Source organism: Frieseomelitta varia, unplaced genomic scaffold, assembly GCF_011392965.1.
Source record: "Frieseomelitta varia isolate USP_RPSP 00005682 unplaced genomic scaffold, Fvar_1.2 scaffold_277, whole genome shotgun sequence".
Classification (NCBI taxonomy): Eukaryota; Metazoa; Arthropoda; class Insecta; order Hymenoptera; family Apidae; genus Frieseomelitta; species Frieseomelitta varia.
In genome coordinates this window covers 382502-397742 of record NW_025110009.1, presented here as the reverse complement: position 1 = coordinate 397742, position 15241 = coordinate 382502, and the positions used below count along the sequence as shown (strand labels likewise).

The window sequence follows — 15241 nt, the reverse complement described above, 5'->3', positions numbered from 1 at the left end:
CATTCGTGGCTCCACGAGACACTGGTCGAAGAAGAAAGGGGGCTTTGTGTCAGTTTAATACGACAGACAAATGACGCGTAAACGGGAGGCGATCATCCCTGCTCCTTGTAAACATTCCTACATTATCTCTGGATACGTCTACGATTGAGTATACTGTGGCAGTGTCCACAACCGAAACAGAAGGGGTTGCGATAAGGGATGGACACACAGGGGTTTCTGGACAAACAACGCGTGACTAAAGGGCAAGAGGATACAATGCGCAGTGACGTGTGTAAATTACGGCTAGCGACAAGTGAACGACATTCGGACGCGGAAAGTTTGCCAAGAAATACATCCATGATAAGTTGCTTTCTAATAACAACGACAAAACGGGTAAAATATGTTTCATGTTGACCCCAACTCTGTTGTTTCCAGTTTCTTTTAAATTTTTTCTCTACCCCTACGTACTTTCATCTTTCGCATAATTTCGTGCTTCATCTTACTTTCACATGTATCTTGAAACTTCATAAAATGATAACCAGATTGCGAATTTCCATGCAAATCTGTATTTTTCCAAACGTAATTTAGAAAATAGAGCCTCGGTACAAAATTGTTTTACATTACTGAGCACTGCACTTTGAATATTTCATAGATACGTAATATAATATAAATTACAAATATAATATAAATTTTTAAATATTTATTAACATGACAAATATATAACTTATAAATATATATATATATAACTTATAAATGCATAAAAATCCACAGTTTAACAGTAACCCGGAGAAAGGAATTATTTTACATTTAAAGTTTCTTTCGCGGACAACAGACAAGGTAAATATTTAGTTGATCCAGTTTGACCGAGACACCCTATACACTTGAATAAACACCGTTCAAAGATTAATGAGCATAAAACTATGAAATAATACGCCTGAACAAACAATTAAACTGCCCCGCTAAATAATACGATTTCCCCGTATATTTCATAGTGAATGTACACGAATAGAACCATTCGCCGGAGCCGTGTGTTCGCCATGGCTCCAGTGAAATTACGCGTAAGTAAATAACGGTATCCCCGTTTGCCGACGATAAACCGGCGTGTTTCTGGCTAAAGCCATGAGAGATGATATAAAGGGCTCAAATTGTCAATTTGAACCATACGGTCCCCTTATTCCGAGACATTACACGTTGCACGTATTCGCGCCCGTTTCCCTAATGCAATAGCCATACTACTTACGATACGCGAAACCATGTTTGTTCGTGCATATGCTCCCGCTATCGTAAGGTGCGCCGATGCTCGAGTATACTACTCGGAATATGCGCTCGTTTATGGAACTGGATAACAAACGACGGTGAGACAGCACGACAAATAGAGGGACGGAGAAGGGAAAGGAGAGAAAAGGGACGAGAGAAAGAGAGAAGAGCACCCGGGAACGTGCCGAGATGGAAAGTGTCGCAGCGAAGTTGAAGAATATTCTTCAATTTCTCGACCTTCGCTCTCTCGATGAATATTTATCCGAGTTATTTAGATTTATTCGTACCACTTTATCATAGAATCGGCTAATATTGAAATTTTTACGTTGTTCTGAATCTTTTAGGCTTTCATAAATTTGGAAGTATTCGCGTTGTTCAGGCAATTCTTTCGCTTGTTTTCTTTCAAAGTTGATAAAGATTTAATAAAAAGTTAAAAAGTGGAAAAAATTACTTGTAAAAAAACTTCGCAAATGTTTTTTTTTTTTTTGGTCAATTCTACACTTTCACTACAGATGAACCTGTATAACTTCATGTATTTCAGTAGTTTGGCTCAACGCACTTTGACTGCTCGAGTCTAACGACTATCTAAAAACTCGATCAAGTTATCTTCGCTCTTTGATAACCGCGTTCTGCCTCAATAATCAGCTGCTTTTTATTTATAGTTGAAGCGCAACGTACTGAGAAATCGAATCGCGACTTAAAATCATTGCAGTGTACCGATACAAAGAGGCTGTACGGGAAAAGAAAGAAAAAGGCAATGTATCAATGGCGCAGGAAGACGGAAGAGACGGTGAGTAAGATAAAAGGGGAAAACGGAGAAAAAAGGGGGGAAAAAACGATGAAGCCTGGGAGAAGCATAAGAGAGAGAGAGAGAGAGAGAGAGAGAGAGAGAGAGAATAAAGAGGAGCAAAGAGTAAACCGACAGAATGGAGAAACCGTAAAAAAAAAAGGAAGAAAGAAAAAGAGAATGTAAGAGCGAGCAAGAAACAGGAAGTGAGAAGGTAAAGAGAGAAAAAATAATTGGAGAAAAGATAAAGCGAAACAAAAGAAAGAGAAGCGAAATGAAATAAAATGAAGGAAAAATGACAAAGAAAGGAGGAAAAAGCAACGGAAGGGAAAAATACGATGCGAGCGAGTGAGAAGTAGAATGACACAAGAGTCAAAAATATTTCGATGAAACGGGCGTCATAGGAGAACGGTGATAACGAGGGAAAAGAGAAGATGGTACAGATAAAATAAAGGAATGATATGAGCATGAAAGTGACAGGACAACGATAAAAATCGGAGATAAATGCGAAACAAAAATAGAAACGAATTTACAGTATAGACTGGGAACAAGAGAGTTGTACGTGGCAAGTGGAGATAAGGGGTAGTTGTAGAAACAGAACTATAGGATAACGTGTAGAAAGCGAGATGCTCGCTAACAAAGGAGGAAACATTTCTACGGGGTGTATTTCAGTAGGATATAATGAGTATGCAGTAATAAAAATAATTCGTTTCAAATCGACGCTGATGCAATTTGTTGATTGAATCATACCGGTACTAATTTCTCATATTGTACTTGCACTTTGCATAATATAATTGTGTAATTTTGGAAAGTACATACGGGGAATAAATTTCAGAAATATTAAAACGTATTGAGAGTTCAGTATATTAAAAATAAATAGAGGCGATTTCACTTTTGTTTTCTATACGGGAAATACCAATTTGCATTTAGATTATAATTTATATTTTAAGTAAGAAATTTCAATTATAAACCTGACATTTCTGCTACGTGTCTTGCATAAACGATGTATTAATACTTAATTTTCGCGTTTCTAATTGAAAAAATACGAAATAGAAGGCAAATACTAAATAAAAATATAATTTCAGATGGAAAATTCTCTCTGCATTATGAGATTACTGCATTCCAATCAGCAAATAGAAAAATACGATACAATCATTCTGAAATCAGAATAGTTAACGCGACATTTCAACTGGAAAAAAACCTTAAAACGATAAAGAAGAACGCAAATAATTTAAACAAAACAATTCGAGTACGATCAAACCGGCAAAGTTCGAAGCGATGAATCTAATAAGAAGTACAAGGGGAAATAATTTGCAAATCTGACAGGAAGAACCACAGGGATTTCAATGACAAAGGAGAGATGGTAAGTGTAAAAAGAGGATTAAGAGAGGAGAAAGAGAGAATCATCAGACAAATAAGAAGTTTAAATTATCGTATAAAACAGAGTTGGAAGATCTGCCAAGAACCTTTTTCTAGAATCAAACGCTACAAGTACAATTGTATTATTCTCAAGTGCATACGGATATTTGCTCACCAGAAATGCTAACCTATTTGTATACTCGGCGATCGATTTTTATCGAGCGCACGTTTTACACACGCTGCCACAACAGAGTTTCAAAAGCTTTGAATTTTTTACTCTTGGACGGATATTGAAATTTTGAGAAACCGATACAAAGCGAATACAGAGACAAGGTGAAATTTTAATTCATTAGCAGCCGAAATGAATTTCACACCTTCTTTGCAAGATCTTTGTAAATTTTTTCTTCTTTAATATTTTTGATCTGATACTTTAATTGCAACCAGAGAATTATTAGTTTCTATATATCCTCTTTTTCATTTAAATCATTAAGAATAAGGACAAATAATGATTTTATTAATTTCCTTCTCTATCGAGTGTAAGAATCATTGTTTACACGTCACTCTTAATGACAAACTCACCATTCGTTGCATATTTTAATTCTACGCTCGTTGAATTCAATATTCGTCGCCTATTTCAATTTCACATTCAACGTTATTTCAAATTCTACATTTATTAAATTCATCAATTTCATATCCGCTTGTTTTAAGCTGCAAATTTTTACATCTGCGCGGAGAGATGCGAAAAATTCTATTTCGTGGGCCGTCGAAATATAAACTTACGTCTCGCAACGTCTGTGAAACGCGAGACCTGCTTCTCCAGACCAGCGGATCAGCGAACGAGTCGAATGAAAATTCGCGGAAAAATAAGAAATACGTACGACTTACATACGAAAGTATAAAGAGATCTCAGTGGCTTTTGGACAAATGGGAATTACAAAAGGAATTTCGTGAAAGTTCGATTCTCTTTTCGGGAAGAACGGTGAAGAACCCCTTTCCTTTTCACAGAGGGACACCGTGACAAAGAAGCACGCGGTAGATCATTGTTTCGAGGATCTCGCGACCCCTGTGGTTTGGCTAGCCGTTTCATCGAGGAAAATCACGCTCGTTCTTCACGATTGATGCGAGCCATGTTTCTTCGCGAACGTTCGAGGCCAACAAGGGTATAAAAGTCGGGACGTTATAGGAAGTCGATGGCCAGCCGGCTGACCACCAGAATGAATCCGGATCTAAGAGATAAAACCAAGAAAAAGGATTCCCTTTCCCTTCGAATCTGCCATTTCTTTCACATCAGGCTTCACTTTTATTTTTAACCTTTCGTTACCCTTGCCCAATTTTTACTATGCTCGCGAAGTAACAATTTCTACCTCCTCAATCACTATTTTGTATCAGGTATTTGATTATTTACTAAGTATCTGCGAGTAAATTGGAATTTGATTTTAATTTTTAAGCTCCCTTTTAATCTATTATGTATTATCTTTTGTATATTACGTTTTTGCTTTTGTTTTAAGTTGCGAACAATTTTCGTTATACTCTTTAAGCAATGATTTTCATTTCGCAAGAGTCACTTTGCGTTATGTGCTCTGTAACTGTAATTGTGATTTTCTTTAATTACAAAACTTCCTTTCAATCTACCCTCTTTTCCCTTAATTTTCTATTGCGCTCTCCCTTTATCTTTGATTCTCATTACGACTCTCCAATTCTTCTGACCTACATACATTTGTTAAACAACAATTTTCCGTTTATCGTTACTCTACGTTGTTTGAATTTATAATTGGGAACGAGATTATTCTTTCAATTTTAAAAGTTCCTCTCAATCTACCATTTTCCCTACGCTACGCTTTCTCTCTATTTTAAACTTTTACTATGTCCAATTTTTATTACCTCCTTATGTTTGTTTTATAACTGCTGCTTTACATTATTTGCCCTGTAATTGCAACTACGTACACAGCCTTCTCGTGATTTCATATTTTTGAAACAAGCTGGATAGAAGGACTCCTGTTATTTAAAAGGAATCATATTGACAGAATGAATTGACAATAACCGAGAATTAATGAGTGAACTGAATGCTTAATATTGAAAATATCGGTAGCTGAATGCTTTACAAAAGAACGTAATATATGCTCGGTGTAAATAATACAGTGTTTGTACGTCGATACGTGTAATTAATACGCATGAATTAATCATACTATGATTAATTATACATGTATTGATTGGAGACGAGAGAACGCGAGCTTCCTCTTCGATGTTTATAAAAATACAAAATTAAATGTACCTCGTTTACGTGCACAAATTAAAAATAAGTTAAAGAGGTAGAGATATGTTATAATGATTTATCGTAACGTGCATGCGTGTCAGTAACATGTTTAATAATTTTAGCACCATCTAGTAACATGTTTAATGATAATTTTAGCACCATAATAATATAACATCGGTAACAGTGTACTAAAATAAATATATTTATTACGTGGATAACAAATAACTATGTTATTTCTGTTTATTTTGTTATTTACGTTTTTTTCATAGATATAACCATAAATATTTATACCTGATGCATTATGGACTTGGATTGATATGTCTTTTATTGAAGAATACTAATTTGTTACAAAAAAAATGTCGATTTCTATGTATTTAAAAATTCAAAAAATGTACATGAAATATCGGAAACAGCGAAATGATTATGATTTCCAAAACACGAAACAAGTATTTGCCCAAGCTTTGTTCCTTCAATTGCGTTCAGAAAAGTTCCTAATTTAATTTTAGGTTTTTTTAGGAAATTTAGAGAATCATAAAATGATTGCGAGGGCACAAACGCTTCTATGACTCATTGTACACTGAATTGTGCAATTAACCACTTTCCTGTTCATTAAGAACGTCGATCCGTGTTGCCATATATTTCGCGATACCGCTGTTAGACGTAAGAGGGAAGAAGATGAGTGTACCTTTGTGAGAATTACCCCGATATTCTGGGAAGTCAGTTGACTGTAAAGATAAAGGATTAAAAGGCTTTAGTAGAAACTAAGCAAATGCGGCGTGTATGTGTGTAATCAACCAAGAATCCCGCTATATGACATTGTAATAATCCCATCTAGTAAAGCAATCTCCGGCTATTCATATCAAGATTGTAAATTTGCAAATTCTCATCGTTATTAATATGCATTATCATTGGAGTAGCAAGCAGGCTGTGTCAAACATCGATATAATTAAATAAAGGACGCGATTTAATAGGTAGCGTTGGTATACCAAAATCAAACTTTAAAAGAACAACATTTATACACAATTATACTTGAACAAATAGTAATGACGCGTCTATCTAGAGACAAGTGTACCAAGTTACTGCCCTTTCAAAACAAAAAGGAAACGCATTAGAGACGAATAGCTTCGGAGATAATTCAGAAGGACACCCTGTATATAACATCGCGTAGTTTCTTCTAAATAAAATATCTGAATATTCGTGAAACAAAAAACGATAGAGAACCGAAGACCGAGGGGTCGACACATCGAAAGGGGTTCTGTTTGCGAGTCGTGCCAGCAATCAATAGCAAGACGGGACGATCGCTTCGGTAATTATTTCACAAAGCTCGCGGATTCAGTCCAGAAGGCCGGATTCACGCCGGTGGATCCAGTCCACGCGATTGATATCGACAGCGTTTCCTTTCCTTACCGAACATTGACTCGAAACGTTCGAATGAATCCCCGGCTTCCGAAGGATAAAACCTAAGGAAGTAGCTGCCTCCTTCGATCCCACACTTCGTCCCTTTCCTCTCATTCTCGCCGCCGCCTCTATATCTCTCTTTCTTCTCCCTGGCGCGGTTCTGTTTCTTCCCCTCCTCCCCGCCCTTTCGAAACGCGCTCTTTGACGTTCGTTCTTTCGAGTCTCCACCGAAGTAGTCGTGCACCATGGAGGACAATCGTAGGCCACGGACAATCGCGCGGACCAATCAGCCGCGCATTGAGTCCCGAGGCCTCCTCTTTTCGCGCGAAAGAACAGAACGAACCGGGACGGATCACGGCCGCAGATAAGGGAGCGCCGAAAGAACCGAACGAAAGGAGAGAACGAAGGAAAAGGTAGAAAACGAGGAGATAGAGGAGACGGAAGGGGGTGGGATCGTGAAACGACGACCTAAAATCAGCTTTATCAGGTCACGGCTGACGCGTTCCGTTGGCAATCTCGTCCTCCCGATCGGCCGCTGCGGCCAGACCATGGTTCGACGATAAACGAAGGAATCGTGCTACCGAGGCTAATAAAACCGGCGGAATTCCGCGGAATGTATAAATAATGCTCGTGAGAAGAGATTCTCGATTAAGGACGATCGGACGGAGACGACGATTAGGGTGGATTCTCCAACGATGTTTGTTAAGCCGCGCTGCGAATCTTTCGCGTGCAAGTGGATCCTTTTGCCATTGTCGAATCTCGATATCGGTGATCGGAGTTTGATATACGAATCTTGGTTAACCCCTTATCTCACGATATTCTTAGACAAGCATCGCTTACTGTAATCGCTTACTTATTGTTAGAAATATTGAAAACCTCGTCGTTTATAATTTGCACTCGTTAACGTTCAATTTCGAGAAGATTGAATTTAAAAATTCGAGTGAGAATTTCGCAGAATCGCGATTTGCTTTCTATTTTAAATCGAAATTTATAATTTATTAACGTGGCTCGATGTTAAAAAGACAGCGCGTGCGTCTGATATATTTGACTTTCGACATTAAATTTGTAAGTTGAATTCTAATTAATATTCGGGTAGCATGGTATTGTAAGATTGGTATTGTCACTCTATGTACTTGTCACTTGTGACAATGTCATTGAACTAATTGTTACGAAGACGAGGATAATATGCTCCTTTTTCATTTTTCATGCGACAGATCTTATAAAATTAAAGTTAAAATACCTCGTGAACTAACAGCTTTTTTTACAATGGTTAATACTTCGAGCGACATCGATTAGTGCCGCATATTAAAAAATACATGATCCCATTCTAAAAAAAGAAAGTTGACTTTTATGTATTCTCTACTCTCCGCTTCTTGAAACCGTCTAATTTTTATCTGACATATAAGTTTGAACTAATATTCGTCTGACATGGTTTCAAAGATAGAGTCTGGCATGGTTTCAAGATATTTGAGAGTTAATGAGTCACTCTGTGTACTATAAGGTATTACAGGACTTGTAAAATTCTTTTAACAAGAAATATTCGACGACGTGGTTTGAAAAATACGTACACACGGATCACACTTGGCACGTTTTCTCCTCTAGTGCATCATACACTTCCGTCCGTCTTACGCACGCAAAATTCCACTTTCCTGACACAACTGATTTACTGCTCGGCAATAAAAATTTCGTATTTATCACCGGCGAAACATTACATGCTTTCAAGCTACCGTACCCCTTTCTGCGAAATACCAAAGCACATTGTTCTCCGTTGTTCACATCAAAAAGAGAACGTGCGATACTTGGAGCGTTTTAACAACCATTGTTATACGTTCGCTCAAAAAAACCGGAATTTACTGGTTGTTGTGCAATAAAACGAGAGGGAAAAGACATTACCGGTCGAAATCGCGTGGAATGTATAAATAACGCGTGCAGGACGCGCCACGATTAAGAACCGCAACCAAGATAATTAACAGTACGACGTATACAGATTGGCAAACATAGTCTGCGAATGATGTAAATCAGCGAACGAATTTCTCATAGTTACTAACCTCATATATCACGTCTTCGTTTGTTCGTGCCACCAGCAGTTGCTCGTGAAAAACAACGTTCGAACATCGGAGACTTTTTTTAGAAAATTTTTACAAAAATGCACAGAATGTGCGCAATATATGAAAATATATATAATCTTCAAAATAGAGTAACTGTCACAATATTTAACAGACGAATGAAACCTCCAGTCAAATCCTGCTTTCTCCATTACTTTCCCAAAAAATATAAATTTACATAAAAATCCGCGGTATAGTACGAGGGAACGAAGAAAATTCGGCCGACGAGAAGGAAAGATAGAATTTGACGATTCTCTAGTCTGTTTACCACGCGTATATTTGTGTTACTGTTTGAGTATGCCCATCAGCGTATGACGTTCAAATGAAATGTAAATTCAGTGCCAACGCTGCTCTCCTTTCGCGGTAACCACGGATCGAGTTAACGAGTTATTTAACGAGGAGACATTGTAAACTCCGACGTGCCGATTTCATCGACGCCAAGGTTCGCGTTTTGGCAAGATCTCGGTTGTCTTGATGCCTCCGCGAACGCCTGCGACTAGGAACGAATATTAACGAGTTTAGTCTCATCGATTCACCAGGGAGTTTCTCAATTTGCTTGTTCCACATCTTCCTCTTGCCAAAGTTCTTTTAGTAACTGAACTTAATAAGTTGATTGAGAGTTTAGTTTTAGTTTAAACTAAAAAAATTTCTGCACACTGTTGTATACGCTAGAAAATTTTACGCAATTAAACACACACCACTGCACCAACGCAGTAAATATATGTAATATGTTGAAAGAGTGTTTCAAAATATCTCGGCGTTATTTCCTAATAATTGTCTAACTTAAAAAATTAAAATTTGAAGTATAAGTATCTCGAAAATTTACAGTCTTAAATATACTTTTTAAATTGAACCCACGTAATAGTTGAACGTGTTATATTATACCTGCAAAGTATCTCTAGTTTTAGAAAGACAGCTAAGCTTGTGTAGTTATATTTTTACAATTGCATAATTGTTCAACTTTATTCACATTTTCGTCGTATCTATTTCGAAATAATTTACTGGAGTTAAGGAAGAATAGAATAAGAGACTGAAATGAAAATAGAAATACGTTAGTTCATACGATAAACAAATCGTACATCTATAAAATTTATTCGTGTAATAAATACACATTTGATTTCTCTGTATTTTCTTCACTATCAGTGGCAAAAACAATTTCACGCAACGTGTGCGATAATGGTTAATAATTCACATTAACTCCACTGAAATTTGTCATTAACCCTATTGAACTGTCCACGCACGTGGCGTACCAAGTAAAGCTCAACCCTCTCAATTACGTCACGGTGATACCCTACATTAAGGAGATCATATTGGTTGGCCATATCGCAGCTGGCGTCACTCTGGAGAATAATGTACTTAGCAAATAGCTCGAAATACCTCTAAACTCAACTCTTAATTGATATCATTGCACCATTGGGGATCGTAATAATTTAGGATTAAATTACTTAAATAAACTGAATGACAATAATTTCAAAATGATTTCTCAAACATTGAAAATAGAAGATTGCCACCATTTTGTAGAGATACCTAGTTATCTAGTTAATAATTAATATTATTAATTATTACCTTTCAATCTTTCGAGTAATATTATTCAGATCTTAATGAATTTATGAACCATAAAGTTCAATGATAAATTAGTCTCTCCTAAATCATACCCGGCGATAAAGAATGAATTCAATTTCATGGATCTGGTCGAATTCGAAATACTGCAAATAGAACGATTTTAAATATTTTACAGACTCTGATTAGTTTGTTAGTTAAAATTAAACACTGGTAATATTTTTAACATTTGTTTTAAAAGAACATATATGAACATAAATGAATGGAGAACATGATCTTATATAAATCTATGTACATCACAAAACGTATTCTGATTACGATTATAATAAAAACTCATTTTTGAGGGCTTTGAATATTCCGTAACACATTTTTGCAATTTTCATTAATTCTAAGATTTATATATTTATGTGTTTGCATTCCGTGAGATACGCTGTCATTTTTCAGATTTTTCACTGTGTAAAATTCTTACTTTTCTTTTTCTTTTTAATATTTGAAATTCGTAGATTTACGCATGTATGTAGACTCGGAAACTAACCGTATCTCATATTTTATTGTTTCAAATTGTTCAAACACAGCTATTGAATTTTTCACGTGCATCCGCTGAAATGCAATATTTACGGGCAAACAACTACACTGACAACGCGGGCCGCATATATAATTTCTGCAAATATTTTGACTTTGATGTCGCAGTAATGAATTTACGAGACTAAAAATCGTGGTCAATCAGACAGTCGATTGCCTCGGACGGGATATTACACAGAAAGCGCAGGGATAAAGTACAAATGTACAAAAGAATTAACGTAACCCAATAAATCCCTCTCTCGAACTGCATTTAATTCGCAAATTAAATGCACATGTTTACGGGACAATTACGGGAGGATTTTTCGCGCGCGAAAGAAAATTCCTTTGCGAATTTATTCATGTTGAATGACAAACTGACAATCTTCTTTCTGCTACTTGGTTACGTGGTATTCAGTTTTCGAATATTTAATTTTATTTCACGTCTTATGTAGTAAAACTTGTCAATCTTCTTTACCAAGTAAGAGAGACTATATAAATTAAAATAAAAAAAAAAAAGAGAAAATAAACTATCAGTCATCTTCGAACAGATGATAGCAATTAAGAGTTAATACGTTGACTGTTCGAAATTTATATTAATATTGAATTTTTAAATATACGTAAGTACATTATATGTTAATTAAAATCATAAAATATTACATTATAAAATTAAAATGTTATCTATTTATTGATATCATTTAAATTATTTCCTCGATATTCTAACAGAATCTTCAAAAATATCGAAAACTATAGTAAAAGTAAATTAAATAGAATCCTCTTAAAGCGTTAGACTAAAATCGACGATTGGTTAACAAATAAACAGAAGAGAATCAAAGTTACATAAAAATTTAAGAACGTCGCGCGCCGCGAGTACCAATTCTATCCCGTATGGAAACTACTCTGCGCGATTTCACGTCGACGAAACGATAGGAAGTTGAAAGAGAAACACGGTGGAGCGTGTCAGAGATAGAACAGTCAGAGACCGAAGAACGATCCATGAAGTACGATCGCGATATCTAAGATCGCTTTTCCGATAGTTCAAACACTGAAATATAACTGACCCATAAAAAAGATAGAGGAAAAACGTGCCGTCCGCAAGTCTACTCGTCGCTTAACAATCTTATCTTTCGGAATTCATCTTCCCTAAGAGAAAAAAAAAAAGAACTCCGCGACCGAGCTTTAACTGGCTTTGACAGCCGATCGGAGTTCCTGGAAAATTGACTCGAACGATTGGAGCGCATAAACACAGTTAAGAAAAAGAAGAAGGAGAAATTTAACGAAATGACACCGTTAGAATTATAGAAATCGCTATATGTTATTTGATATAACTGGTATTATATTGGTGTACGCAAAATGTTCTTTTCCTTTTTTTTTTTTTTTTTTTTTTTTTTTTGAAGTAATGTCGATATTTCTATTGCTTTTTCGTGAATTACAACTGAAATTTTCTTCTACTGTTTTTAATGTTTATATATATATATGAATAATACATATATTAGCTGACGCTTCGTAAAATCTGTATAAATTTGTCCAACATGGTTGATATATTTTTATTAGAAATTTTTCAGATACCAGAAATATCATATAATCATGTATTGTATCTGTGCAATCTCAAAATCTCATATTTTTTTATTAAAATTACTATAGAATTAATAGTGTACAGTGTGAAAAATGGATTAGTACATTGTACGAAGGATATGATAGTGTATAAAAGAAAACATATACGAAATTGCACATTACAATATTTCACGTTTTACGAGAGTTATCTTTAATGTGTTATGAAACAAATATACATGTGGTTGCGCGTAACATACACGTTAAAATACATTAAAACGTGAGTTTGAAACTGATATTTGGTGGTACTAACAAAGATATCATATCAATTCGATTTTTATTTTGAAAATAATACCCCGTAACAAACTACATGCTTCATACATAAAAATCCATTTCCATTATCTGTTTCGTTGTAAATAATTTTTACACTTTTTTGTGCTTTAATTTTATTTGCTGCTTTCATCCATGTATTTCACGGAACAATCTGTACACGTGATATGTGATGAAAAACACGTCGCACAAAAAATATTGAAATAAGAGAGAAGTACAAATTTTCGAGCGTTCATACACAAAGTAACATAAACAAAATTTCATCTTCCATTATTTTCGAAATTAATCTCGAAAGCAAAAGAGAGAAAGAAAAAATGTCACGAGCTCTCGCGATGCTTCAAACAGAGAAACGTCAGCTTTCAAAACGAAAAACTGATTAACAAAGGTACAGCGTTGATGATTTGATGATTTTCGAAATTTTCAAAAATTGTTGGAATCTTTGAGAGGAACGAAATTAGTACGAACATTTAGTATACGTATTCCTAGACATAATTTAAGCCTGCTGTTCTTCCCACATTTTCATCACGTTCAAATATTTTAAATAGTAAAGTATGAATACTAAAAGTATGGAATATAGTTTTTAAAATCATATTGTATATTACAAGCAAATGTTTGAAAATTATTTATATTCTAATAATGTTTATTGAAATATAATGTCCACTAGAATCATTATACACCCAAGAAGGTTAATAGATAATATTGATAAATTAACGCACGAATGAAGAAAAAAAAAACTAAACCGACCCTCTGCAGTCTATGTAACTACTACTAAAAAACACAAAATAAATTCGAACACAAATTTGATCTCGCAGTATGACATTCCAAAAATTCTGAATTTCCACAAACGTCCATAAATATACACACATATATCTATACACACATATATACCATAAAAATCACACCGAAAGAAAAAAGAGCTAACATTCACGTGCGAATATCAAACTTTTAATCTGAAAACTCAAATGACCACCGTACATAAAATTTAGTCAATTAAAAGATCACCCTAGCAAACCACCCTAAATAAAACTTAATCTTAAAAAAATCACCCTAAATGAACTTTCACCAGCGAAAGGATTAATGCCCAAAAATAAGCGACTTTCAATTTTCGTTCGGCAGCTTAATACGACGTAACACGACGATTTCATTCAAAGAGAAATTTCTCGATTCTTGCTAAACATTGTTCATTCCCGGACGAACGGGCGGCGCGCGCGCGCGCCTCCAAGCCGAACAATGGAAAGGAACGTGGAACGAGGCTATAAATGCAAAGCAATAATGACGCTCAGTTGGGACTTCCTGGCCTGAGCAACGTCGCGGACAACGTACACCGGGGCTGAAGGACTTCTTGCATTCCATCGTGATTGTCGGAGCTTTTTGTCTGAGCGCAGCATTCGTGCCGCTGTCGTTTACGCGCCACCATCCATATTGCATTTTTCCATTCCGTCTGCTAGAAACTCGGGATTCCACCGGTTCCTTCTCGTTGGGAATCATTCTATCCGTCCTTCTTCTCGTTCCTCGCGATGCACGCACGATTGTCGAGCGCGTGCAATATTTGGACGCGCGATTTTCCCCGTTTTCCGCATCCGACAAACATTCAACGACCTAGTTTTCGCTGCACCTGAATCAACGCAGCATCTCACTCTCTCCCCCCATCCCTCCCACGTCGTGCGTATTCTTGTCAAATGCGCGCCACGTTATCTTGGAATTTAACACTGTAGCAAGTGACAATCAACGTTACGATAAAATCTATTATCTATGATACCAACGTACGCTCAGAATAATTGTGTGATTTTCTTACTGTTAAATTGCGGATTTTTATTCATGCAAATTCATGTTTTTTTTTTTTGGTTTTTACTTTATTGTAATTGAGGATCTAGACAGAAGTTTGTTCCAAGTTTCAGATATTGTATAATTTTGATGTTTTTATGCACTCTTATGTATTGTGTACGTGTTTTACATTATATATTTTTATGTATCTATATGCTTTCATATAAGAAAATTAACAAAGGAATTTTTATTATAAATTTTCTCAACATATAACGAATATACGTTGTTCATAGCAAGTACTCTGTTTCCGAATGTATTACTAAGTATCGATAAGACAAG

At 35.7% G+C, this 15241-nt stretch overlaps 1 protein-coding gene across 2 annotated transcripts in view; it reads right to left on the bottom strand.

Annotated features, from left to right (window-relative positions):
- Positions 1-15241, bottom strand: part of LOC122529036 (hemicentin-1-like) — a 71354-nt gene that overhangs the window by 34931 nt on the left and 21182 nt on the right. The window contains exon 1 of one of the 2 annotated variants that reach the window (XM_043654763.1): positions 9083-9124. The exons of the other annotated variant lie outside the window; for it this stretch is intronic. The gene's annotated coding sequence lies outside the window, so the exon portion shown is untranslated. Of the gene's footprint in view, positions 1-9082; positions 9125-15241 lie in introns of those variants that run through there. 2 annotated transcript variants of the gene reach the window in all.